A 27413-nucleotide genomic window follows, 5' to 3' on the forward strand; every position below is an offset into this window, starting at 1 on the left:
AAAAAGTCTGACAAAACGGATGTCGGATGAAGAAGTTATGATTTTTTAACGGATTTTCCTGTCCCGGTCTGTTAAAAGTAATAATATTAAAATTAAATTCAAAATTAGCCAACGAAGTCTAAACGAAAGTTGTAGATCATGATTTTAGCTACGCATGCATATAAAGAACGTCAAAAACAGAGCTCGTATGCGAAAGTTATGGATTTTAGAAGTTCGGGGCACGAAAATCGGAAATTTTCGCATGAATAGTAACCGGCCATGTCACCTCGCACGAAGCAGGTGCGTCACCGGAGATGTGGCCTGGACCGAACTACTTCGTTGCCTACTTCCGTAAGTCCGACGCGTGCCGCTCAGCCATTCGACCAAAGTGCGAGGCTATCGGCTTCCGACGCACCTCGCTGCGGTGGCATAGTCTCGCCCCTCCACGTCCCTCGCCTTCGCTCCTCCTTCCGCGCATCCAAACTTTGCTGGAGCCACGTCCGAGCCACCGAGAAGCTTCGTCACTCCCTCTGGACCGAGCTTCGCAGCCTGCGACGTGGACGCCTCCCAGCCCCAGATTCCGAACCTTCACTATTTTGACCCCTAAATCCATATATTCACTATTTTGACTTTTCCCGAAGCCCCGGTATCATTTTTAAAGCCCAAAACACGTCCTGAGACCCCCGAGAAGCCCGAAAAATTTTATCTTTTCGGTTTTGAAGCCCTACCTTCGCAGAGCCCGGTTTTCAACATAGAAAGGCATATTTAAAGCCGAAGTGCTGTCCAAATTACTATTTTAACCCCCAATTAACTTAAGGTGAGTTCAATATATAGGAACAATTGTATGTTATGTGTTATATGTGTTATGTGCTTTTCAGTATTATCATTCTGAGTTATTTTCTCGTGTTATTCGCTATGTTAATAGCAATCGTAATACCTTTGACCATGTGATCAGTGAAAGGACTTAGATTCACATTGGTACTAGTACATAGCCTCTGGCCATGTAGAGCATGTCTCCGTAAGAGAATGACTTCTATTCTATGGCATTGGCAAATGGTTAGATAGGATTATAAGCCTGAAATCTAACAAGATGTTAATCAGAAATTGCATGTCTTCTATGCCAATTGGGCCAAAGCTTTATTGATATCAAGAATTGAAAAGAATATCGTTGAATAATGTCTTTGATTGATATGAACACTTGTCACATGATCTCACATACTTCTTGTTGTTCCTCTTTGCTTTTGCCACATTGAAGTGTATATATATATATATATATATATATATATATATATATATATATATATATATATATATTGTATCTATTTTTGAACTCACTAAGCATCACCGCTTACCGTATCAATGTTTAACAATTGCAGGTGATAAATAAATAGTATATTTACATACTATTGAAAGATGTAGAATAGTTTGTAATAGTACTTTTGTACTACTTTTTATGTTTGTATAAATTACAATATCCTTGGTAGTTATGTAATATATATAACACTTTGTAATAGAAGGTTTGTATCCAATAGTTTGTAAATCCTTTATATTAATGTAAAATATTGCTTTTATGAATATGCAAATATCATGTTTTGAGGTAACGATAATGTGAAATATGAAAGTTTGGGTCTTTCAAAAAAAATACGAAAGTTGGGGTCTTTCATCTGATGCTCGCACTGACCGTTCGTCCGCAATCTCGACCTCTAGAGGGCAATCTAACATGCCCAAACACTTAGGAAACCTCTTGCTAAGCGCAAGAGAGACAAATGATCGGGTAGCACCTGAATCAACCAAAACCTGGACCAGGATACCGTTCACATGGAACGATCCTAAGCAAAACATATAGCATAATACATCATTATCATAAGCGGCATATAATAAAAGTTAGAGAGAAGAAACAATACCCATCATCACATCAGGTGTGGCACATGCCTCCTCAGCTGTCAACTAAAAAGCTCGGCTCCTCACCACTAGAGCCTCTTACTTGACCTTCCGGCCATCCGTAACTCTCGTAATTACTGGAGTCAGCGCCACCACTGGCGCTGCTGCTGCTGCTGCCAATCTAGGGTAGTTGGACTTTTTATGGCCCCTCTAATTGCAATGAAAGCAAATCAGATCCGAAGTCTGAATAGTGAAGGCAGGAGCAGTACAATTCCTGCCAAAATTCCCCGTCTTGCCGCATTTGTATAAGCCTGATGATCCCGCACTACAAGCGCCCTCATATAGCCTGTCGCATTTCCTACAGCGGCTCTGGCCTGGCTGGCCCTTCCACCTAGAGTCGGATCCCTTGGGTTTCTTCCCCGAAACCCCAATACTCTGCTCTATCTCTGCCTTCCTCTTCCTGAAGTGCTCTATGTCAATCTCTCTCTCCCTCGCCCTGTTGATCATGGAATCTAGGTCGGATAGGATGAGAAGCTCACATGCTCCCGGATATCATCCCTCAACATGTCATGATAGCAGATCCTCCGCATGTCCCCATTTCCTGCATACTGAGGTACCAACAAGGCCCTCTCCCGAAACTTGGCGGTGATCTCCGCCATTGACTCTATAGTCTGTCTCATATCAAGGAACTCCAGGCCAACTACTGAAGCTCCATAGCTGGCGCAAACTCAACCCTGAACTGGGTCAAAATGTTTGACCAAGTCATAGCCTCAATGGATGACTCTCCCAGCGAGTCACTGACTGACTCCCACCAATCCCTAGCTCTGTCCCTCAAACAACCCGCAACAAATCGGACCTTTGACCCCTCCGGGCAAAAGCTCTTCAAATGTGCAGACTCGATGTCTGCAATCCATCTCCTAGCAGCAATGGAGTACTTCGCCCCGTGAAAGTCTGATGCACAACTCCCCCGGAAGTCCTTGAAGGATATTGTGCATGTACCTGACTGTTTGGATGCCAAGTCACTCCTGAATTTTTAGAGCTGATCCTCCATCAGCTCCATAATGACCCAAAAAAAATCGGGGTCGCCTCAAGGATACCTCTTGTGATCTCAGACGCGATGAACTCGTGTAGCCCATCATCAACCAGCTCGGATCCCACACCCGAGCCTGACCCTGATCCTGACCCATATCCGGCTCCATGTCGTGCAATCGCCATACTGAAGATAAACACAATTATTTCAGGGTCATACATACTCTCGAGAAGTCTCACACACTCTCCAAATTTCTTGGTTCTATCTCAGCCCTCCTTGATTCAAGTACGAACCCTCTGCTTCCAGTAGTACGGGCCTATACTACCTTCCACATCTATCCATACTTTCCTCAAGAATTGCCTTGACATCACTAAGTCCCTTTTTACTTTCCAACTAATTTCATCCTAGGCTTATCCTAGGGCACTCACAGACCTACTCTCCGCCATCAGCTACACAAGGATTCCATACCATCTTTCCCTAACTAGCTTGCAGATACTATTACATATCCGCTCACTAGTTAGTTAACGCTAGCCGGAACCCCTATCAGCACAAAGCAAGCATCATTCTTGCATTGAGTAACCAATACCAAGCATAACCTAATCAGGCTACCATACTACTAACTAACCAGCTCTAGCATATAGCTCAGTAAACTCATACAACATGCATATAAGGCATCCTTCCTAGATCCTTAGCCCTAATCTCGCATGCAGTTCTCATAATCATATCATATAACAAAACATAGCATGTATGGGTATCTTGGGGAAAACTTACTTGAGCTTGGCCGGTCGCACGCATCACACACCTTCTTCTTTCTCAGCACTCCTTATTTTAAATTTTCGAAAATTATTTTTCTTGTAAAAATCCTCCAAGCCCTTGATTTGAGTTCAGACACCCTCGAATGTGTGCCTAAATCCCTCAAACCAAGGCTCTGGTACAAACTTGTAACATCCCAAAATCGAGACCCAAATTTTTTTGCTTAATTATATTACTTTCGAAAATAGTTTACAGAAAACATCATTGTTATCATTTCAAACATCAAGTCACAAATCACAAGTCTCAAAAACCATATCGTAAAATAGTAAAATATCATAGTACAATCCCAGGGTTCTAAAAGCGGAACTCATGTGTGTGTGATGTGTTGTTACCCTCCCGGCTCCTTCCCCTTAGCCGAAGAGGCACCTAAAACCAAAACTAAAAACTGTATGCACGAAGCTTAGTGAGTTCCCCCATAATACCACATACCATACAATCATACATACATCCGGGAAATTCTGGGGTGCCCGACCTACCTATGTCAAGCGATTATGGGGTGCTGACCTACCCATGTCAAGCCATTCTGGGGTGTTGACCGACCCGTATTAGGCCATTTTGGGGTCGGTCTATCTCACCCGATCATGGGGACTATTTCACCCCAACTACTATCACATAATAACATATCATAAACATGTTTTCAGACATATATGGGGTGTCCGACCTACCCTTCGGTACTAATGGCCGAATCGGGGGACTATTCCCCTCATACTACCACTATTACATAGAACATATCATACTGGCACATAGACCACATCAAGTAATAGCAAACTAGACGATTATCATAAATATAATCAACTACTAGTGGGTCGGCCTTGGTGCCTTAGACCCACCTTTACTGAAGGGTAACTCACCTCAACGTCGTGTAGAGTTTGCACTGTCCTCGGTATGAAAATCAACTCTCCCCAACTCCGGAGTCACTGTACGACAACTTTTATAAGTTATCAATGCATAACCATAACCCTTACAAGAGTCACTCAAATCCAAGTCAAAGTCAAAGTCAAATCATTGGTCAAAGTCAAGACCCAAATTTTTTTGCTTAATTATATTACTTATGAAAATAGTTCACATAAAACATAATGCTATCATTTCAAACACCAAGTCATAAATCACATGCCTCAAAAACCATATCATTAAATAGTAAAATATGAGAGTACAACCCCAGGGTTCTCAAAGCGGAAATCATGTGCGTGCGATGCGTTGCTACCCTATCGGCTCCTCCCCTTTAGCTGAAGAGGTACTTAAAACCATAACTAAAAACTGTAAGCACGAAGCTTAGTGATTTCCCCCATAATACCACATAACATACAATCATACATACTGTTAGGTAATTCTGGGGGTGCCCAACCTACCCATGTCAAACCCTTCTTGGGTGATGACCTACCCATTTCAAGCCATTCTGAGGTGCTGACTTACCCGTGTCAGGCCATTTTCGGGTGCCTGCCTACCCTCCTGTATATCTCACCCAGTCACATGGACTATTTCACCCCTACCACTTTCACATAATAACATATCATAAACATGCTGTCAGACATATCTGGGGTGTCCGACCTACCCTTCGGTCCTAACGACAAAATCTGGGGACTATTCCCCTCCTATTACCACTATCACATAGAATATATCATACTGGCACATAGAACACATCAAGTAATAGCAAACCAGACAATTATCACAAAGACAATCATCTCAACTATAATCAACTACTAGTGGGTCAGCCTTGGTGCCTTAGACCCACCTCTACTGAAGGGTAACTCATCTCAATGTCAAGTAGTGTCTGAACTATCCTCGGTGTAAAAACCGACTCTCCCCGACTCCTCAATCCCTACACAAAAACTTTTCTAACTTATAAATTCATACTCATAACCCTTACAAGAGTCACTCAAATCCAAGTTAAAGTCAAATTCAAATCCTTGGTCAAAGTCAACATCTGGTTGACTCGACTCGTCGAGTTGGCCCGCCAACTCGTCGAGTCCCCATATCCACAAAATGCCATAATCCCGTCCCTACTCGTCGAGTCTAGCAAGAGCTCGACAATTTCTCCTTCAACAACACATCAGACTGTCTTAAACCGACTCTTCGAGTTCGTCCTTGAACTCGTCAAGTTCATCTTCATCCATAAGAAGTTGTCCAGTCTATGACTCGTCGAGTTCCCCTTGAACTCGTCGAGTCCGTCTTGATGTGGCTGGTACATTGCCTTGAACTCGTCGAGACTATTCATTCACTCACCAAGTCCTCTGATTTCCAGGTCCCTAGTGAACCTAAACAACTAGGGAACCTTCGATCTTAGCATCTGGTCCATGAACCATAAAGGATTTTGTGGAAAATACACCCCGACTCGCCGAGTCCCATGAACAACTCGCCGAGTCCCTCTTTGTCCAAAACTATACAGTCGATTATGGTGGTTCTTAACACATCGAAACCATAGATCTGGCCTCCTAGGGTCCATTTTATATGTAAAGCTACAAACTTGATGTACATGCATGGGGCCTTTGGCTCAAAAAGCCATAAAAGGAGGTCTACAAGATGCATGGGGTGCTTATGGAAACAAAGTTGGCACCTTTATGCCATAAGGACCCCTAATAGTTCTAGATCCAAAGTGCAACTCCAAGCATACCCACAAAATCTGATTTTAGCTTCTCTATACTCATAAAAAGGGTAGAAATAGCCCTAAATCAAAATCTAAGAGACACATAATCAAGGTTCCAACTTTTTACCTTAAATGAGCTGAGAATGGAGTAAAAATTCTGGATCTCCTTGCTTCTACTTGAACTTCCAAGCTTCCTTCTTCTTCTCCAACTTCAAACACAGACAAAAAGGAACCAAAAGGCTCAAGAACACTCAATAAGGGTTTAGGGTTTCAATTTAGGGCTTCTCTGAGTTGGGAGGGTGATGGAGGCTGGTTTAGGATGGGATAAAGTGTTTAAATAGGGTGCAAACCCTAAACATTATGGTTCTGTCTAGACGTCTCCTACTTGTCGAATCGGTCTCCCAACTCGTCGAGTAGATCACTAAAACCCCCGTATAATGTCGATTCTACTCGACGAGTTGGGCCTCCAACTCGCCGAGTCCCAAACTAAATTACAACATTACATGAATTTAAATACGTACAAGGAACCAGGTGTTACAAATCTCCCCCACTTAATTTAGACTTCATCCTCGAAGTCTGCTATTGAATCCGAAAAAAGCTCGGGGTAGTGCTCCCTCATCTCTTCCTCCGGCTTCCATATCCATTTCGAGCCCTTACGGTGCTGACATTGCACCTTCACTAGTTCTACCCTCTTGTTTCTCAGATCCTTCAACTTCCTGTCGAGGATAGCTACTGGTCGCTCGATTTATTTCAGGCTGTCATCCACCTGAATATCCTCCAAAGGCACCACTACCGAGTCGTCCACCAGGCACTTCTACAATTGGGAGACAAGAAAAGTATTGTGAATCTGGCTGAGTTCTGCTGGCATGTCCAGCCTATACGCGACCTTTCCCACCCGGGCTACAACCCTGAAAGGTCCAATGTATCTGGGGCCTAACTTGACCCGCTTTCTAAACTGGATGACACCTTTCCAAGGTGACACCTTTAGGAGCACCATAACCCCGGCCTGCAATTCCAGGTCCGAACGACGCTTGTCGACATAACTTTTCTGCCGAATCTGAGCAGTCTGAAGCCTGCTTTGCACCTGTTGGATCCTCTACGTAGTCTTAAGTACCACTTTGGTGCTCCCCATAACCTTCTGGCCAACCTCACCCAGCATATCGGGGTCCTGCACTTCCTCCATACAACATCTCAAAGGGAAGATGGTCAATACTCGCATGATAGATGTTATTATAGGAAAACCCATCCAAAGGAAGGTAAGTATCCCAACTACCTCCGAAGCATAAAACACATGCCTGCAGCATATCCTCTAGAGTTTATATAGTCCGCTCACTTTGACCATCCGTCTGCGGGTGAAAAGCAGTGCTGGAGTGCAGATGAGTACCCAACTCGTCGTGAAACTTCTTCTAGAATCTGGAGTAAAACGCACGTCTCGGTCCGAAATCACTGAGATTGGCACTCTGTGCCGAGCTACTACCTCTCGGATGTAGATATCGGCCAACTTCTTGGCTAAGATGCTCTCTTGGATCAGTATGAAATGGGCACTCTTGGTCAACTGATCCACGATGACCCAAATCGAATCCACTCCCTATGTAGTCCTGGGAAGCTTTGTTATGAAATTGATAGTAATATCTTCCCATTTCCACATGGGGATGTCCAACGGTTGCGTCTTGCCATGAGGCCTCTGTCACTCGACCTTGACCTTTCTGCAGGTCAAGCACCTCTCAACGTACCAGGTGACATCCCGCTTCATCCAGGGCCACCAGTAGTCGGGTCGAAGATCTCTATACATCTTCGTTGCCCCTGGATGGATGGAGAACCTGGACATGTGGGACCCATCCATCAATATCTGTTGTACATTTCCCTAGTATAGGACCTAGACCCTCCCATGCAGGGTCAACAATCCGCGACTATCATAGTCAAACAAGGCCACCTGGCCTATGATTTTCTCGCACTTCTGACGCTCCTCCTTAAGGCCCTCGACATGCGGCTCGCGGATCTACTCCAATATTGGAGTCACTACCGTCATCCTTAGGCAAACATCTCTAATCGGGCCTGCCTTACGGCTAAGCACATCGGCCATAACATTGGCATTCCCTAGGTGGTAAAGGATCTCACAATCATAATCCTTCACAACATCTAGCCATCGACGCTGTCTCATGTTCATATTTGGCTAATCCATAAGATACCTCAAACTCTTATGGTCCGTGTAAATGGTACAATGGATCCCATAAACAAAATGACGCCAAATCTTGAGGGTGAAAACAACTGCCCCAACTCCAAATCATGTATCGGATAGTTTGCCTCATGAAGCTTCAGCTTCCTCGAATCGTAGGCGATAACATGCCCCCTTTGCATCAATATCGTGCCCAAACCCAAGATGAACGTATTGCAATATACCACAAAATCATCCATGCCCTCTGGCAGGGATAAGATTGGCGCATCGCACAATCTCTGTCTCAGAGTCTCGAATGCAGCCTGCTGCTCTGACCCCTAGCGAAAGACCACGGCTTTCCTTGTCAACCGGATCAAAGGCACGACTATCTTGGAGAAGTCCTGAATGAATCTCTGATAGTACCTTGCCAATCCCAGGAAGCTCCGAATCTCAGATGAAGACTTCGGGACCTCCCACCTCATCACGGCCTCCACTTTAGTCGGATCAACTGAAATCTCATCCTGGTTGACAAGGTGCCTAAGAAAATGCACCTCGTGCAACCAGAACTCACACTTGGAGAACTTGGTATACAAGCTCTCCTTCCTAAGAATATCCAATACCTCCCACAAGTTCTCCTCATGATGTTCCCGAGTTTTGGAAAAGACCAATATGTCATCAATGAAAACTATCACAGACCGATCCAACATTGGTCTACACACACGGTTCATGAGATCCATGAACGCGGTAGGAGCATTGGTGACCCCAAAAGGCATCACCACAAACTCATAATGATCATATCGCATCCAAAAAGCAATCTTCTACACATCCTCCTCTCGGACACTCATCTGATGGTAACCCAAACACATATCGATCTTGGAGAACCAAGATGCTCCCTGAAGCTGGTCAAAGAGGTCGTCAATCCTTGGGAGTGGGTAACGGTTCTTCACCATTACCTTATTCGATTCCCAGTAGTCTATACACATCCGATGTGACCCGTTCTTCTTTTTCACGAATAGTATCGGGGCTCCCCAGGGAAAACTACTCAGTCTGATGAATCCCTTGTCTAACAGCTCCTGCAGCTGTCTAGACAACTCCTGAATCTCAGGAGGAGCCAACCGATATGGTGCCTTGGCTATCGGAAATACACCAGGGACCAGGTCGATCCTTAACTCCTCCTGCCTTTCCAGAGGTATCTTAGGCAGCTACTCTGGAAATACATCCGCGTACTATCGTTCCACTAGCACATCACTGACCGTCGCCTGAACCACCTCTCGGGTAGCCAAAACATTGGCGACATACCTCTGCACAACCCTGCTGAACGTAGCACCTAGCCCTCGCTACTGAACATAAAGCTAGTCCACGTTGTGGCCTCTCGCCTTGAATCACCAGCTCTCCCCCACATGTGGTCCCGATCCAAACCAACTGTTGCGCACAGTCGATCACTACCCCATTGGGCTCAACCAATCCATCCCTATGATAACCTTGTTCCACCGCAATGGTATGGGAACCAAATCTACCAAGTAGCACACCTCGTACAACCTCATAACACAATCTCTGAAAACCTCTGATGCTCGCACTGATCGGTGGTCCGCAATCTCGACCTCTAGAAGGCAATCTAACATGCCCAAACACTTAGGAAACCTCTTGCTAAGCACAAGAGAGACAAATGATCGGGTAGCACCTGAATCAACCAACACCTGGAACGAGATACCGTTCACATGGAACGATCCTAAACAAAACATATAGCATAATACATAATTATCATAAGCGGCATATAATAAAAGTTGGAGAGAAGAAACAATACCCATCATCACATCGGGTGTGGCACATGCCTCCTCAGCTGTCAACTAAAAAGCTCGGCTCCTCACCACTAGAGCCTCTGACTTGACCTTCCGGCCATTCGTAACTCTCGGAATTACTAGAGTCAGCGCCACCACTGGCGCTACTGCTGCTGCCAATCTAGGGTAGTTGGACTTTTTATGGCCCCTCTAATTGCAATAAAAGCAAATCAGATCTGAAGTCTGAATAGTGAGGGCAGGAGCAGTACAATTCCTGCAAAAATTCCCCGTCTTGCCGCATTTGTATAAGCCTGATGATCCCGCTCTACAAGCGCCCTCATATAGCATGTCGCATTTCCTACAGCGGCTCTAGCCTGGCTGGCCCTTCCACCTAGAGTCGGATCCCTTGGGTTTCTTCTCCGAAACCCCAATACTCTGCTTTGTCTCTGCCTTCCTCTTCCTGAAGTGATCTATGTCAATCTCTCTCTCCCTCGCCCTGTTGATCATGGACTCTAGGTCGGATAGGATGAGAAGCTCACATGCTCCCGGATATCATCCCTCAACATGTCATGATAGCAGGTCCTCCGCATGTCCCCATTTCCTGCATACTGAGGTACCAACAAGGCCCTCTCCCGAAACTTGGCCGTGATCTCCGCCATTGACTCTATAGTCTGTCTCATATCAAGGAACTCCAAGCCAACTACTGAAGCTCCATAGCTGGCGCAAACTCAACCCTGAACTGGTTCACAATGTTTCACCAAGTCATAGCCTCAATGGATGAGTCTCCCAGCGAGTCACTGACTGACTCCCACCAATCCCTAGCTCTGTCCCTCAAACAACCCGCAACAAATCGGACCTTTGACCCCTCCGGGCAAAAGCTCTTCAAATGTGCAGACTCGATGTCTGCAATCCATCTCCTAGCAGCAATGGGGTACTTCGCCCCGTGAAAGTCTGATGCACAACTCCCCCGGAAGTCCTTGAAGGATATTGTGCACGTACATCACTATTTGGATGCCAAGTCACTCCTAAATTTTTTGAGCTGATCCTCCATCAGCTCCATAATGCCCTACTTGATCGACCCAAAAATAATCGGGGTCGCCTCAAGGATTCCTCTTGTGATCTCAGACGCGATGAACTCGTGTAGCCCATCATCAACCAGCTCAGATCCCACACCCGAGCCTGCCCTGATCCTGACCCATATCCTGCTCCATGTCGTGCAATCGCCATACTGAAGATAAACACAATTATGTCAGGGTCATACATACTCTCGAGAGGTCTCACACACTCTCCAACTTTCTTGGTTCTATCTCAGCCCTCCTTGATTCTAGTATGAACCCTCTGCTTCCAGTAGTACGGGCCTATACTACCTTCCACATCTATCCATACTTTCCTCAAGAATTGCCTTGACTTCACCAAGTCCCTTTTTACTTTCCAACTAATTTCATCCTAGGCTTGTCCTAGGGCACTCTCAAACCTACTCTCCACCATCAACTACACAAGGATTCCATACCATCTTTCCCTAACTAGCTTGCGGATACTATTACACATTCGGTCACTAGTTAGTTAAAGCTATCCGGAAAACCTATCAGCACAAAGCAAGCATCATTCTTGCATTGAGTAACCAATACCAAGCATAACCTAATCAGGCTACCATACTACTGACTAACCAGCCTTATCATATAGCTCAGTAAACTCATACAACACGCATATAAGGCATCCTTCCTAGATCCTTAGCCCCAATCTCGCATGCAGTTCTCATAATCATATCATATAACAAAACATAGCATGTATGGGTATCTTGGGGAAAACTTACTTGAGCTTGGTCGGTCGCACGCATCACACACCTTCTTCTTTCTCAACACTCCTTATTTTAAATTTTCGAAAACTATTTTTCTTGTAAAAATCCTCCAAGCCCTCGATTTGAGTTCAGACACCCCCGAATGTGTGCCTAAATCCCTCAAACCAAGGCTCTGGTACCAACTTGTAACATCCCAAAATCGAGACCCAAATTTTTTTGCTTAATTATATTACTTTCGAAAATAGTTTACAGAAAACATCATTGTTATCATTTAAAACATCAAGTTACAAATCACATGTCTTAAAAACCATATCGTAAAATAGTAAAATATCATTGTACAATCCCAGGGTTCTAAAAGCGGAACTCATGTGTGTGCGATGTGGTTTTACCCTCCCGGCTCCTTCCCCTTAGCTGAAGAGGTACCTAAAACCAAAAATAAAAACTGTATGCATGAAGCTTAGTGAGTTCCCCCATAATACCACATACCATACAATCATACATACTTCTGGGAAATTCTGGGGTGCCCAACCTACCTATGTCAAGCCATTATGGGGTGCTGACCTACCTATGTCAAGCCATTATGCGGTGCTGACCTACTCGTATTAGGCCATTCTGGGGTCGGTCTATCTTACCCGGTCATGGGGACTATTTCACCCCAACTACTATCACATAATAACATATCATAAACATGTTTTCAGACATATATGGGGTGTCCGACCTACCCTTCGGTACTAACGACCGAATCGGGGGACTATTCCCCTCATACTACCACTATTACATAGAAAATATCATACTAGCACATAGACCACATCAAGTAATAGCAAATTAGACAATTATCATAAATATAATCAACTACTAGTGGGTTGGCCTTGGTGTGTTAGACCCTCCTTTACTGAAGGGTAACTCACCTCAACGTCGTGTAGAGTTTGCACCGTCCTCGGTATGAAAATCAACTATCCCCGACTCTGTAATCACTGCACGACAACTTTTCTAAGTTATCAATTCATACCCATAACCCTTACAAGAGTCACTCAAATCCAAGTCAAATTCAAAGTCGAATCATTGGTCAAAGTCAACCTTTCGTCAAAGTCAACATCTGGTTGACTCGACACACCGAGTTGGCCCGCCAACTCGTCGAGTCCCCATATCCACAAAATACCAAAATCCCGTCCCTACTCGTCGAGTTTAGCAAGAGCTCGACGAGTTCGCCTTCAACAACACATCGAACTATCTTTAAGCGACTCGCCGAGTTCGTCCTTGAACTCGCCGAGTTCATCTTCATCCATAAGAAGGTGTTCAGTCTATGACTCGCCGAGTTCCCCTTAAACTCATCGAGTCTGTCTTCATGTGGTTTGGAAATTACCTTGAACTCACCGAGTCTGCTCATCCACTCCCCGAGTCCTATGATTTCCAGGTCCCTAGTGAACATAAACAACTGGGGAACCTTTGATCTTAACATCTGGTCCATAAACAGAAAGTATTTGGTGGAAAATACACCCCAACTCGCCGAGTCCCATGAACGACTCGATGAGTCCCTCTTTGTCAAAAACTATACAGTCGATTATAATGGGTCTTAACGCATCAAAACGATAGATCTGGCCTCCTAGGGTCCATTTTATACGTAAAGCTACAACCTTGATGTACATGCATGGGGCCTTTGGCTAAAAAAAGCCATAAAAGGAGGTCTACAAGATGCATGGGGTGCTTATGGCAACAAAGTTGGCACCTTTATGCCATAAGGACCCCCAATAGTTCTAGATCCAAAGTGCAACTCCAAGCATACCCACAAAATCCGATTCTAGCTTCTCTATACTTATAAAAAGGGTAGAAATAGCCCCAAATCAAAATCTAAGAGACAGATAGTCAAGGTTCCAACTTTTTACCTTGAATGAGCTAAGAATGGAGTAAAACTTCTAAATCTCCTTGCTTTTACTTGAACTTCCAAGCTTCTTTCTTCTTCTTCAACTTTAAACACACACAAAAAGTCACCAAAAGGCTCAAGAACACTCAATAAGGGTTTAGGGTTTCAATCTAGGGCTTCTCTGAGTTGAGAGGGTGATGGATGCTGGTTTGGGACGAGAAAAAGTGTTTAAATATGGTGCAAACCCTAGACATTAGGGTTTTTTCCAGACAGTCCCTACTTGTCGAGTCGGTCTCTCAACTCGTCGAGTAGATCACTAGAACCCCCGCATAATGTCGAGTCTACTTGACGAGTTGGCCCTCCAACTCGCCGCATCCCGGAGTAAATTACAACCTTACTTGAATTTAAATATGTATCAGGAACCAGGTGCTATAGAATCCCTCAAGCTAAGGCTTTGATACCAACTTGTAACGTCCCAAAAATATGATCCAAAATTTTCATTTTTAATTTAAATAAAATAGTATTCCAAAATAATTAACCTCACCTTTCAAATAAAAGTAAGTGTATTAAACATCATATCAATCATAGTAATATCACAAAAGCAGAATGCACATGGTGTGTGCGATGCAGCCATCCCGAACTCTTCACCTTAGAACCAGAACTACCTGAAACATAAATGGAAAACCATAAGCACAAAGCTTAGCGAGTCCCTTAAGATATCGCATACCAAACATATAACATATAACGGGCCCACACTAACTCGCAAAACAAGCACCGCCCAATGAGTATAATGGGTTCCACCCTAACTCGCATCACGAGCCCTGTCTAATGAGTCCAACGGGCCCCACCCTAACTCGTATAATGGGCCCTGCCCATATACAATTCATAATACATGGCCAGTAATAGCATACAAAATAATCATTGAGCCCTGTCTAGTAAGCATACAAGCATATACATACACTAAGTTTATACAGATAATGGGTAATCTAGCATAACATATTGGGCCGGTATTGGTGCCTTCGACCCGCTAATTAACATGGTGAGGAAACTCACCTCTGAATCTGATCGAAAGCTGAATAGGTCCCAATTTCGAATGTCAGCTCTACTCGTCACCTGAACAGTAACCAATACTTAGATACAACTCAAAATACCTCAATACCCCCCCCCCCTCTTAGGTTAAACATAGTCAAATACAAAAGTCAAAGTCAAGGTTAACAGTCCATGTTGACCCAACGCGCCATGTTGACTTGCAAGCACGTTGTGTTTCGCCATCATCCAAATAGTCGGAAAAACACCAGCCAACATGTTGTGTTGACTTACAAACACACCGTGGTTGCCTAAAGTTCCAACAACATAATACATTAAGCTGCTTTCTTCGACTACAGCAGCTCCAAAGCTCAGATCTAGACCAAAATGATATTTAGATTGGTAAAGTTTCCATCTTTATCCATTGGGACTACCAAAAAGTCCAAAATCCAAACTATAAAGCTTAAGAATGCAAGCACTTAACCAATAAGCACTTAATCCTTAAAGTCCAAAGTTTATCCTTTCCAGAAGTGATTCTAACAATCAAACCAGCTCAAAGGTTGGTGCTTTTTAAACATACATGTCCAATGCATGTATGGCACCCATACTAGGTTAAAATGAGGATTTATGACCTAATCTCTATACATGGCTTTAAAACTTGGTTATATACCAGATCTAGGAAACTACTAGATCACCTTGACTTGGAGATCCATAAAGTTGTGAATTTATGAGATCTAACCATTCCAATAATCGAGAACAAGAAACTAATGCGACAAAATCAAGATCTAGCAACTTGGAATGATAAAAATCAAGTGTGCACACTTACAATGGTCCAGAAGAGTTCCAAACTGAAGAAAGAGGGCTTGCTTGTAGGCTCTTTGCTTCCTACCTCCACCTTCTTCCTTCTTTAGCTTCAAAAATACCAAAGTAGCTCAAAAATAGGAGGGAAAGATGATTAGGGTTACAAAGGACGATTTGGGGGAATGGAAGCTGATAAACAGGCCACCTCTTGGGGACTTAAGGAGACTATATTGGGTGCAACGCCCTAAAAATTAAGGATTTCTCCACCAGCCGCCAACATGCTGTGGAACGACACAATATGCCGTGTTGGTCTAACAAAACTCCATGGCCCCAAAGGCTATTGGCATGCCATGGTGAGGCTTCACCATGCTGTGGCCAAAGAAAAATCATGAACAAATGGAATTAATTTCATACCTGGAGTCGAGTGTTACAAATTGTTTCATGATTTCATGTTTCCCGACATCAGCCTCTAAGATTCCATATATGATTGTATATTCCTTTTTTCCATGTTTCTTGATTTCATTGATTGTAAATTTCATGTTTCCTATAACGTATAATTTGATGTTTTTATGTTTCTTGATTTCTGTTGAATCTAAGGTTCCTGATTTCATTATAAATTCCATGTTTCCTTATATCCTTGTAAACACTCAGATTCCTAATTTTATGTTTCTTAATTTCCCATTTTTCTAAATTAGGTTTTATAATTAAAGGTAATAAATAGTTTTAATTTTGTAATGATAGATGAAATACGTAATGCCATATCATACATGATTCAAAATGAGGATTTCTACAAAATCACTCAAGTTGTTGCTGTAAGGAGTACAATAATGAGTGGCAATGAAGTTGATGTAAATGATTTATCAAAAGAAGATGAAGAAGAATCTTTTGAGAACTTTCAAGTACCTTCAACTTATACTTGTATGGTGGAAAAAATATTACTAGTGACAATGGTTGGATTGTGTCACAATTAGTGAGCAAGAATGATTTTACACAAGAGCGGGGAAAGACTCTTTTAAGGATAAAGAACTTTTTAGAGATATCAAGCTCCATAACATTAGGATACATAAACAATGCAGCTTTAGTTCGTCGAGACACATCCAACTCTATGGACCTCCAAATATTTCTAAAGACCATTCATAACTTGATGCAAGTTAGATCACTCGGAAACTAGAAACCTTTTAAAAGATTAACCTTTAATTAGCATTCCTACTTTGATAGTCGAGGTAGTTAATAAATTAGGCTATATCCCTACATACAAAAGGTTTGGGTCGGAAAATAGAAGGCAATTGAACATGTGTTTGACAGTTGGGAAGAATATTGTGCTGCTTTACCAAAAATTCTAGGCACACTTCAAAAGTTCACTCTGAAGACTATAGTTGAGTGGTGTATTTCAAGATCAACCAATATGGAACATATAGAATTTAGACGTGTGTTTTTTTGGCTTTTGCTTGTTCTATCAAGGCGTTTATGCATTGTCTATCGGTGATTACCATTGATGCCACAAATTTGTATGGTAAATGCAAAGGACGATGATGATTGCTATGGTAGTCAATGAGCATGGATCTCCATGGTTAAAGCCATGTAGTTTTCATAAGTATTGTTACAACTCACATTTGTGAAATTTTATACAATTTTTACATAGTTATTATCTACAATTTACATTATTTTGTTTATTTAATAGGTATTGTTTAAGACATTTCTATCATCAACTTTTATAACAATGTTAGTAATTAAGAATTGAACGTTTTAGCTTATCGTGTCATGAGTCAAAACAAAGTTCGAAAATTCGACTCCAATGTGGAATATCCAAATAATTGTTTGATGGTTTTTGTTAGAAACGATTGTTGGTTTAGATTCAAAAAGTTATTGGTTATAATGAAATGATACATAATAAAATGGTAAAAATGGTTTGTAAAAGAATTTGGTAAATATTAATAGAAAAAAGTTTTTAAAAAATTTTAGAATTATGTTAAAAACTGTAAAAATCGTTTAAGAAAAACTAAAACTTTTAGAAAAAAATATAAAAAAAATTTAGATTATATATATTTAGTAAATATTACATACGATCAAAATCTCTATGACTGGGTTGGAAGGAAACTTAAGGGGAACAAAAATAGCAATATATTAGTCAAACCTTATTAATGTTTGCATGTTATTAGCAACTAAAACTTTCCTGTATTAAAAAATAACTAATTTTGACCAATCACGCCGAAATAAATTGTTTTTTCTATTATCAAATCGGTATCGTAAGGTCTCATTCATAAAATTGGCTATTCATCATAAAATTAAGTTGTATTGTACTTGGCAATTATTGTTGACGTATATTATTAAATTGACACTCCTTAGACACTCTAAAAATATTTTTCTTAAAAGTCAACTTATAATAAATTATTTATAATTACTTTTTGAAAAACAATGCAAATTTCACCAATAAAAAAAACTTAAAAAATCAAATAAAATGTCTAAATGGAAAAATAGAATATCTTTTTTAACTGATCCCATTTTCGACACTCACAAATCTTTAACTCTTAAGGCTTAATTAAAGTAAGGTAGCTTTATTGTTACATTAAGTTGAGTTTTAATTTGTTGAATGGAAAGAAACTACTTTATGATATATGTTTGATAGTTTTAAGATTATTTAATTGTTTATTAGGTAAGAGTACAATTAGTTAATTAACCTACCCAGATTAGATTATATTTAAATTATTGTTATAATTTTATGGAACATAAATGCAAGACAATTTTTTTTTTTTTTGAAACGGCAAATAACATTAAAAAAAGAGGTCACGTGATTAGCAAGTGCCTAAAACACAGGCAAAATACAAACAGCAAGAATAAAAGACACTACATATGTCTAGCTAGCACGAGAGATACTTCATTCAATCCAACTACAATACGCCTTCGAGGTTCGATATTTAAACCACGTATACTTATGAGTGATGACCTCGTAAACCATCTTAGCAACATTCGTATTTACCCCTTAAATAGTTTGTTTTTTCTTGCCTTCCAAGTGAACCAAAGAAAGGCATTATACACCACCGTGACCTTCTCCATTTTCATCGAGCAGTTACCCCATGAAGCCACAAAGTGCAACAAACAACTAAACGAAAAATAATACGAAACTGAATCCAATTCATCAATTAAATAATTAAAATGCTTAATAAAATCAACCACACAAAAACATAAGGATTCAAAGTGGTTCCACTATTGGTGAGATAGTGTAAAAATTAAAAAATTGGAAAGGATGAGGAGATTATTGATTGAAGAACCAAAACCCCACAACAATAATGTGCTACAAAAACAAGAAGAAAAAAAAGGCACAACCAAGTTCCAAATTGATCAATGAAAGCAACTTGAAGATCTCTTTAGTTGCTCTTTATATATTTTTCATCGAAATCCTCAAGGTAGATTTTATTTAAATTATTGTTGTAAATTTATGCAACACAACTATTTTTTTATTGAAACCACAAATAACATTAAAAAAAGAAGCCACATGATTAGCAAGTAAAACACAGAAAAAATACAAACAACAAGAATAAAAGACAATACATATATCTAGCTAAAAGGAGAGATACTCCATTCAATCCAACTACAACACTCCTTTGAGGTTCGATATTTAAACGACGTATACTTATGAGTGATGACCTCATCAATAATCTTAGCAGCATTGATATTCACCACCTTGAATAGTTTGTTGTTTCTTGCCTTCAAAGTGAACCAAAGAAAGACATAAAACACCACCGTGATCTTCTCATTTTTCCTCGATCAATTACCCCATGAAGCCACGAAGTGCAACACACAACTAAACGAAAAATAATACGAAACCGAATTGAATTCATCAATAAAAAATTTAAAATGCTTAATAAAATCAACCACACAAAAACATAAGGATTCAAAGTGGTTCCACTGTTGGTGGGATAGTGTAAAAATTAAAAATTTGGAGAGGATGGGTAGATTATTGATTGAAGAACCTAAAATCGATAACAATGATGTGTTACCTAAACAAGAAGAAAAAAAAGGCACAACCTAGTACCTAAATGATCACTGAAAGTAACTTGAAGATCTCTTTTGTTGCTATATATATATATATATATATATATATATATATATATATATATATATATATATATATATATATATATATATATATATATATATATATATATCATCAAAATCCTCAAGGTAGATTTTATTTAAATTATTGTTTTAATTTTATGGAACACAAATGCAAGACAACTATTTTTTTTAAACTGCAAATAACATTAAAAAAAAAAAAAAAAAAAAAAAAAAAAAAAAAACGTGATTAGCAAGTAACTAAAACACGACACAAACATCAAGCATAAAAGACAGTACATATATCTTGCTAAAAGGTGAAATACTCCATTCAATCCAACTACAACACACCACTACAAGAATATTGGGCAATAGCGGCGACACGCGTCGCCGCTAAAGGTTACGCATGTCGCCGCTAATACCTTTAGCGGCGACGCGTCGCTGCAAATACGTCGCCGGTATAGATTCGTCGCTAATACGCTCATTGTCGCCGCAAATACTTGGTGTCGCCGCTAAAACTCCTGTCGCCGCTAATGCGTCCCGTCGCCGCTAATATGTTGTCGCCGCTAATATGACGCCGTCGCCACTATTACCGTCGCTGCTAATGCTCTTTTGATTTATTTTTATTTTTTTTGTTTATTTATTTCACATTGAATTTATAATCAATCCAAATCCAAATATTAATCTGATAATTTTATATAGAAATATTAATACATAAAATCAATCCAAAATGTTAATACATAAAATCAATCCAAAATATTAATACATACATATATATATATATATATATATATATATATATATATATATATATATATATATATATATATATATATATATATATATATATATATATACCACATTTAGTATTGTTTCGAATTACAAAACGTTTCATTAAATCCTAAAATAACTACTCGTCCTCATCATCATCTTCATTATTTTGTGACGGCAATGAGCGAAACCACTCTTCCAATGCTGCAGAACAAGCCGGGTCCTGTAGTATTGTTTGCAGCATTTGCAACTATAAAAAAAACAAAATATATTAACAATATATCAGAATAACATTATAATTAATTATACCAATCCATTATAGCATTTACTAACAATTACCTGTGATTGTGGTTCTTGTTGTGTCATTGGTTGTTGCTGATCGTACATAGACACAACGGTAGGGGGTTTACGCCCAATGCCTCTGATATGTCCGCGTCGAACACCCAATATTCTTTCAAAACAATCTTTTATATCAGTTGGTGCTAGACCGTTTGCCTCAGAAGTAGACTGGGTTCGTTGGTTTATCTCTTGGAGTAAAGCATTCTGTATTTTTTAAAAACAATAAAAATCATAAAAATTAGATTACTAAATACCTTTGACAATATAAACACTTATATGAAAAATACAAATTAACCACTTACGTATTGTTGCTCTACTGCCGGACTATAAAATACCCCTTGGCGATTGGAATTAGCTTTACGAAAAGCTTCGATTCGACTGATATCCTATTTAACATTAAAATTTAGATTAGTTATACTTTAAATAAATATTTAAATATATCATAACTTACCTCTTTAAAACATGCATTGCTATATGAGCTCGACCCCCCTCTATTTACAACTACTTGTTTTGCACGACATTCCTTGTTTGACGCCGAACGCCTTAAAAATTCTGGCGTTTGAAAGTGTTCGACTGCCTTCGCCCAATTTTCATGTGACATTCCGTTAGGGGGGTTGTTTAATGCAGCTTGGATATCTGCAGGCCCCCCGATTTCCTTAAAATAAGCATGAGCTTTACTTTTTCGACCTCTGTAAACTTTTGCAAGACTTGAATCAATGCTCCGCAACAATTGAGCACGCTCCGGATCCATGTTAACCTTATCCAAATCAAATTTATTCTGCAAAACACAAAAAGTTTAGTTAATTAAATAACAATCACAACTAAAATTAAAATTGTATCCAAGTTACCTTTAGATGAACAACTGCTGCGTTCCTTAAAGCGGGGGAAACATTATCCCAACCAGATACGTTGAAAGGGACATTGTTCCACAAATACCTCCCAATTTCATGGGTGAACCAATTACCACGCTTCCCGACAGGGGAATATGTGATCTCCCTGTCGAAATCCAAATCTATGGGCTTTCCCTTATTTGCCCTTATCAACTTTCCCAACTCAATATTTTTTGACATGCCTCTCCTTTTTTTAGGAAGCTCGGCTGCAAAAATACAATTAAACCTATTAGTCATGATAACTTATTATAAAATAATAAAAATAGTTAATAAATATATCAGAATAAAACTCACCATCTTGTTCGTGCTGACCACGACCAAAGCCTCCTGGAGGTGGTGGATCCCCGGCTCCATCACCTCCGTGTCCAAGCCCCATAACATCGGCCATCATGGCCAAGAGTATTGCCCAAGTAAACCTCATCTGCAATATGAATAAAAGTTAGTTACCCTGCGAAATTGTAAGATATACAATATAGACAAACAACATAAATAAGACTTAAACAAACAATATGAATAAAAGTTAGTTACCCTGCGAAATTGTAAGATATACAATATAGACAAACAACATAAATAAGACTTAAACAAACAATATGAATTAAAGTTACATTTCAAATAAAGTTTCTATTACCAAAAAAAATTGATTTTTTAATCAGAATCTTGATCATATAATTCAATGTCTTCTTCATCCGTATCATAATCAGAATCGCCATCATCATAATCAGTCTCTTCATCGGAAACATTATCGAGTCTACCCGTTGGCGGAGGTACTTCAGTCTCGTCTTCATCATCATAATCAGCATTGTTTTGAGCTACATCAACATTGTTTTGAAAGTATTGTGAGAAGTCAATAAAAAGTCTAGCTCCAGATGAAGAGTTGTTTTGAACTATGTCAACATTTTCGGCCTCCACATTGTCGACATCTTGGACAGAGTCACTGTAAGCATTTTGGACACGAGGATTGTCGGATGGTAGATCCCAAATATTTCGATGATTAACATGCTCGACGATACAACGAGGGTTGTTGTTTTGGTTTCTTCGATGATTAACAGGCTGGCGGATGTAGAACACTTGTTTGGCTTGCGAAGCATATATGAGTTGATCATCTTGGTACGCTTCCTTTAAACCATATATACTTATGAGTGATGACGTCCTCAACAATCTTTTTAGCATTGGTATTTACCCCTTTGAAAAGTTTGTTGTTTCTTGCCTTCCAAGTGAACCAAAGAAAGGCATAAAACATCACAGTAACCTTCTCCTTTTTCCTCGAGTAATTTCCCAATGAAGAGCAATTTCCCAATGAAGCCGCGAAGTGCAACACGCAACTAAACGAAAAATAATATGAAACTGAATTGAATTCATCAATTAAAAATTTAAAATGCTTAATAAAATAAACCACACAAAAACATAAGGATTCAAAGTAGTTCTCCTATTAGTAGGATAGTGTAAAAATTAAAAAAATTAGAAAGGATGAGGATATTTGTTGATTGAAGAACCGAAAACCCATAACAATGATGTGCTACCTAAACAAGAAGAAAAAAAAGGCACGATCTAGTACCTAATTGATCACTGAAAGTAACTTGAAGATCTTTTTAGTTGCTCTATATATATTTTTCATCGAAATCCTCAAGATAGTATCTGATAATTATAGAAAATCATGAGAAAAAAACTAAGAAACCATATGAAAACATGCCCGACAGATAGAGATGCAAATTTGACCGGCGGGTATCCGATCCTAACGGGGCGGGTATTTCCCTTCTTAGCGGGTAACGGGGGCGGAGACGGGGCTTAGATTATATAACCGAAGCGGGATGGGGTGGGGACAGGTATGACACTATTTGTCCCGTTAAATATCCGATTATATATATATATATATATATATATATATATATATATATATATATATATATATATATATATATATATATATATATATATATATATATATACACACACACACACTATGTCATAACCCGTGAATACCACGAGTGAAAATTTTAAAAATAATTTTAATTAAATTATAACTTAATTATTGAGAATCATAATAAAAAAATTTAATAATTAATAAATATATATGTTTTGTTAGTAATTTCATGTTGATATAATGATTGGTTTAAATTACGAAATCATATTGGTTTGGATATCCAATCGTTAATTTGTATTTGTAGATATGTTATAAAATTATCGATTTGTATAATGCGTGATAAATTTTAATAAAACCAAAAAAAAAAAATCATATAAGTAATAAAATTGTACAAAGTTTTATAAATTTCTAAAAAAAATTATACACAATATTGGATGTTTTATTTGTTAGTCTATCATTATTATCGAAAATTAACAATTTTAGTCATTTTCTACTTTGAAGCCGGGATAAAACAACATAAAATTGGTCATGCTTAAAAACAGAATCCTTGAGAAACAAACCAACATTCGATAAAAACTGTTATTTATTCTTATTATTTATCATTGAAAAACATACAATCAATGCAAAATTAAAATCTTTTTGGATGAAATTCTATAATTTGTTTTTTTTTCAATAAGAAGAAATAAATATATGATGATATGGTATACAAATCAACAAAAGTACGTTGTCATTTCTTGTCAATTATATAATATCCTAATGAGGAAAATAATAACAGTAGAATGATATAAATCGGTAATTTTTTTCAAAATAATATGCTTCAGTTATAAACTAAATGTATAAAAACTTAATAGAAAGAAACAAAATCATCATGCTATAAAAAAACACTAAAAATATGTAAAGTTCATGCTAAGCATGACCCATGATTTGCATAACATTTCACTTACCAAAAGTAAATTGCTACTATAGGTATTTCAATATATTGAAATATAAACTCACTCAAGCATTCCAACAACATAAAATAACATTCAAAGTAATATATAAGTTAAACAAAATCGCAAATCAAGAAAAATAATTTTTTTCATTTAAGCATAGAAAATCAAAAACTTTAATAATCATTCTATATGAACATTTATACTATATCGAAATTATTATACTATAAAGAAATAGAAAATACCTCTTTTGAGTATCTTTGTCATATCTTCCCATATTTCTTTTCTTATTTGTTAGTCAGATGCTTTGAAAATATTATATTTTTTTCTTGTAATTGTTTTCTTATTTTGAAATACGATGTTATAATAAACATAATAGATAATAATACGTATCAATTACTTATCATATGAATATATGCATACAGAAACTTGTGCTCCTTGTACCAATTTAACGTTACCAAATACACAAAGAGTTTTAACTCAGATTGTAATCCATATACGTATGCTACATAAAGTAAATATGTTGATGTTACGTATCATTGAGAAAATATGAAAAATAGTGAAAATACTAATAAATACAGAGCTTGTATAGTGCTAAATTTTAGGCTGATTTATGTCACCAATTACCTTTATTGGAGTTTTCGCAATTCCCTGCAAAAGAACAAATATGTTAAATAGTGATAAGCAGTAAATTGCCCAGCCTCGGAACCTTAGATAGTTTGTTCACATATATGTTCTATAGATGTGAGTATGAGGTAGAACATGATGCAAAAACATCACATTTGTTCTTTTTTCAAACCAATTTGTAATTAAGAAGTGAAAAGGCATGAGAATACACACATTGGTAAAATCACGTGATATAGACATTCAAAACTCAAAACAAACAATTTTACATCTCTGATCTGACATACACCCATGGCCTAAAAGTTAAGATGGTCTTGTATTTTATCTGCTATATAAGTGGAAGATACGATAGTACAACTCATTTTTCAAATAGCAATGATATGGCACCCTATACTATGAATAGTAATTGGGTTTTCTTCAATATATCAGCAGCAAGAAGCAATAGTAGAGTATTAAAATAAATCTTCAGATAGTTTATATATAATGAACCTAGTTGTTGCAAACTGCAAGTCAATGAGTGTCACACACCCGAACCAGACGTCGGAAATATCCGAGGGCCCGCGTGACTTAAATTGAATATCATCACAATGAATATACATGAATCATAACATAAACATCATCATGCACCAATACATTACAACTGATATTGTTCACATCAAGTACATTGTTTAAGCATTACATATCCATAACATAAATTGTTTGATAGTTTTCCAAAATCATAATACCCTAACGTACTTGTTATTACTCCTCAACTTACCTGTTACCTGAGAATACAAGTTACTTTGAAAAACGTCAACATACGGAATGTTGGTGAGTTCATAAGCATGGTTGTTATTAAAATGTTTTATGTAATTTATAAAACCCAGAAAATACGATATTTTCTGAAAAAGCTAATTGTTTATACCAAAGTGTGAAGATCTATAGGTTTATGCATGAGTGATTTCAAAGCGTGTATAAATGAAAAGTTTTGCATTATAGTTATTGAAAAGTACAAATAAATGGTGTTGATTTACTCGAAAAACCCGATGTTTTCCGATCAGAAAATATAATTATTTCAAATTATTATACCGTCACAACGAATGATTATGATTTTTCCCTGATTACTCGGATAGTATTAGATCTGTTTATGTGAGTCGTTATAACCATGCATGATAATGACTAGTTCGTCTGTCTTGGCATTCTAACGAATGTCGGAATTGATCTTAAGAATTTGTCACCCTAGACTGGCCGATTCTAACTGTAGCGAACAATTGAGGTGTGGGGGAGTCACCCCCATATAGATCTATACAAAAACTCTCGTCTCCCTCCAGGAGACTTTGATTATAATTACATACTACAGACGACCCATAGAGGTGCCGCCCGCTATTACTCACTAAATCTAACATGAATTTGATTACCATTGATTAACGACATGTATATGTTTACTGAATTGAAGGTATGCCTAATAAATGAGGAGAAGAGGATTACAAAGTCCTACTAATCCCATTTATTATTCATGGCTATTGGGTATACGAAGGGCACGTTGGCCCATTTCGCATTTGATTTACTTCGACCTTACTAGCAATGCTAATGGGCCACTAAGGCCCAATAGCACTTAAAAACCATTGAGGGTCCCTTAAATATGAAATTGGGTCATAGAAGGCCCAATAACATTTATTATTATCCTTTGGGCCCAAAAGTCATGTTAATTGGTCACAAAGATCCAACAAGCATAATTGGAACTTTCAAGCCCAAAGATTTAAATATTTAATTGTTTTAGGTATTGCATGATTGTCGTAAAGATTGATTTTTAGATTCATAACGATATGAGGCTGGTCGGTTACTTATAACGATATTTAGAATTTCATGTATATTCGTGTTTCTATTTTTCGTAAGTTGTAGTTTGGTGTTTTCGACTCAATATCTTCAAAATAAAATCATTGCTTAAAAATATTGGTTTGAACCCTTTCAGCCCTTCTTTAATAGAAATGACAATTTTAGTCCTTTATATAAAAAAGACATTTTAAGCCTTTCAACTATTTTCTTGACACTTTTGACCCATAGACTTGTTCATGTGATGTTTTTAGCTCAAAACTTATTATTTGGCAGTTTCAGCCATTCCAGAAAAATGTTTTTCGGTTTAAGCCCCAAACTTTTGCAACTTTTACAATTTTGGCCCAAAATCCAAAAACTTTACATTTTTTATCCTTGTTTGGAAAAATATCATTTTAATCCCCTGAATTTATTTTGTTTACTCTTTT

Source organism: Lactuca saligna, chromosome 6, assembly GCF_052625555.1.
Source record: "Lactuca saligna cultivar CGN05327 chromosome 6, ASM5262555v1, whole genome shotgun sequence".
In the NCBI taxonomy this organism is placed as follows: Eukaryota; Viridiplantae; Streptophyta; class Magnoliopsida; order Asterales; family Asteraceae; genus Lactuca; species Lactuca saligna.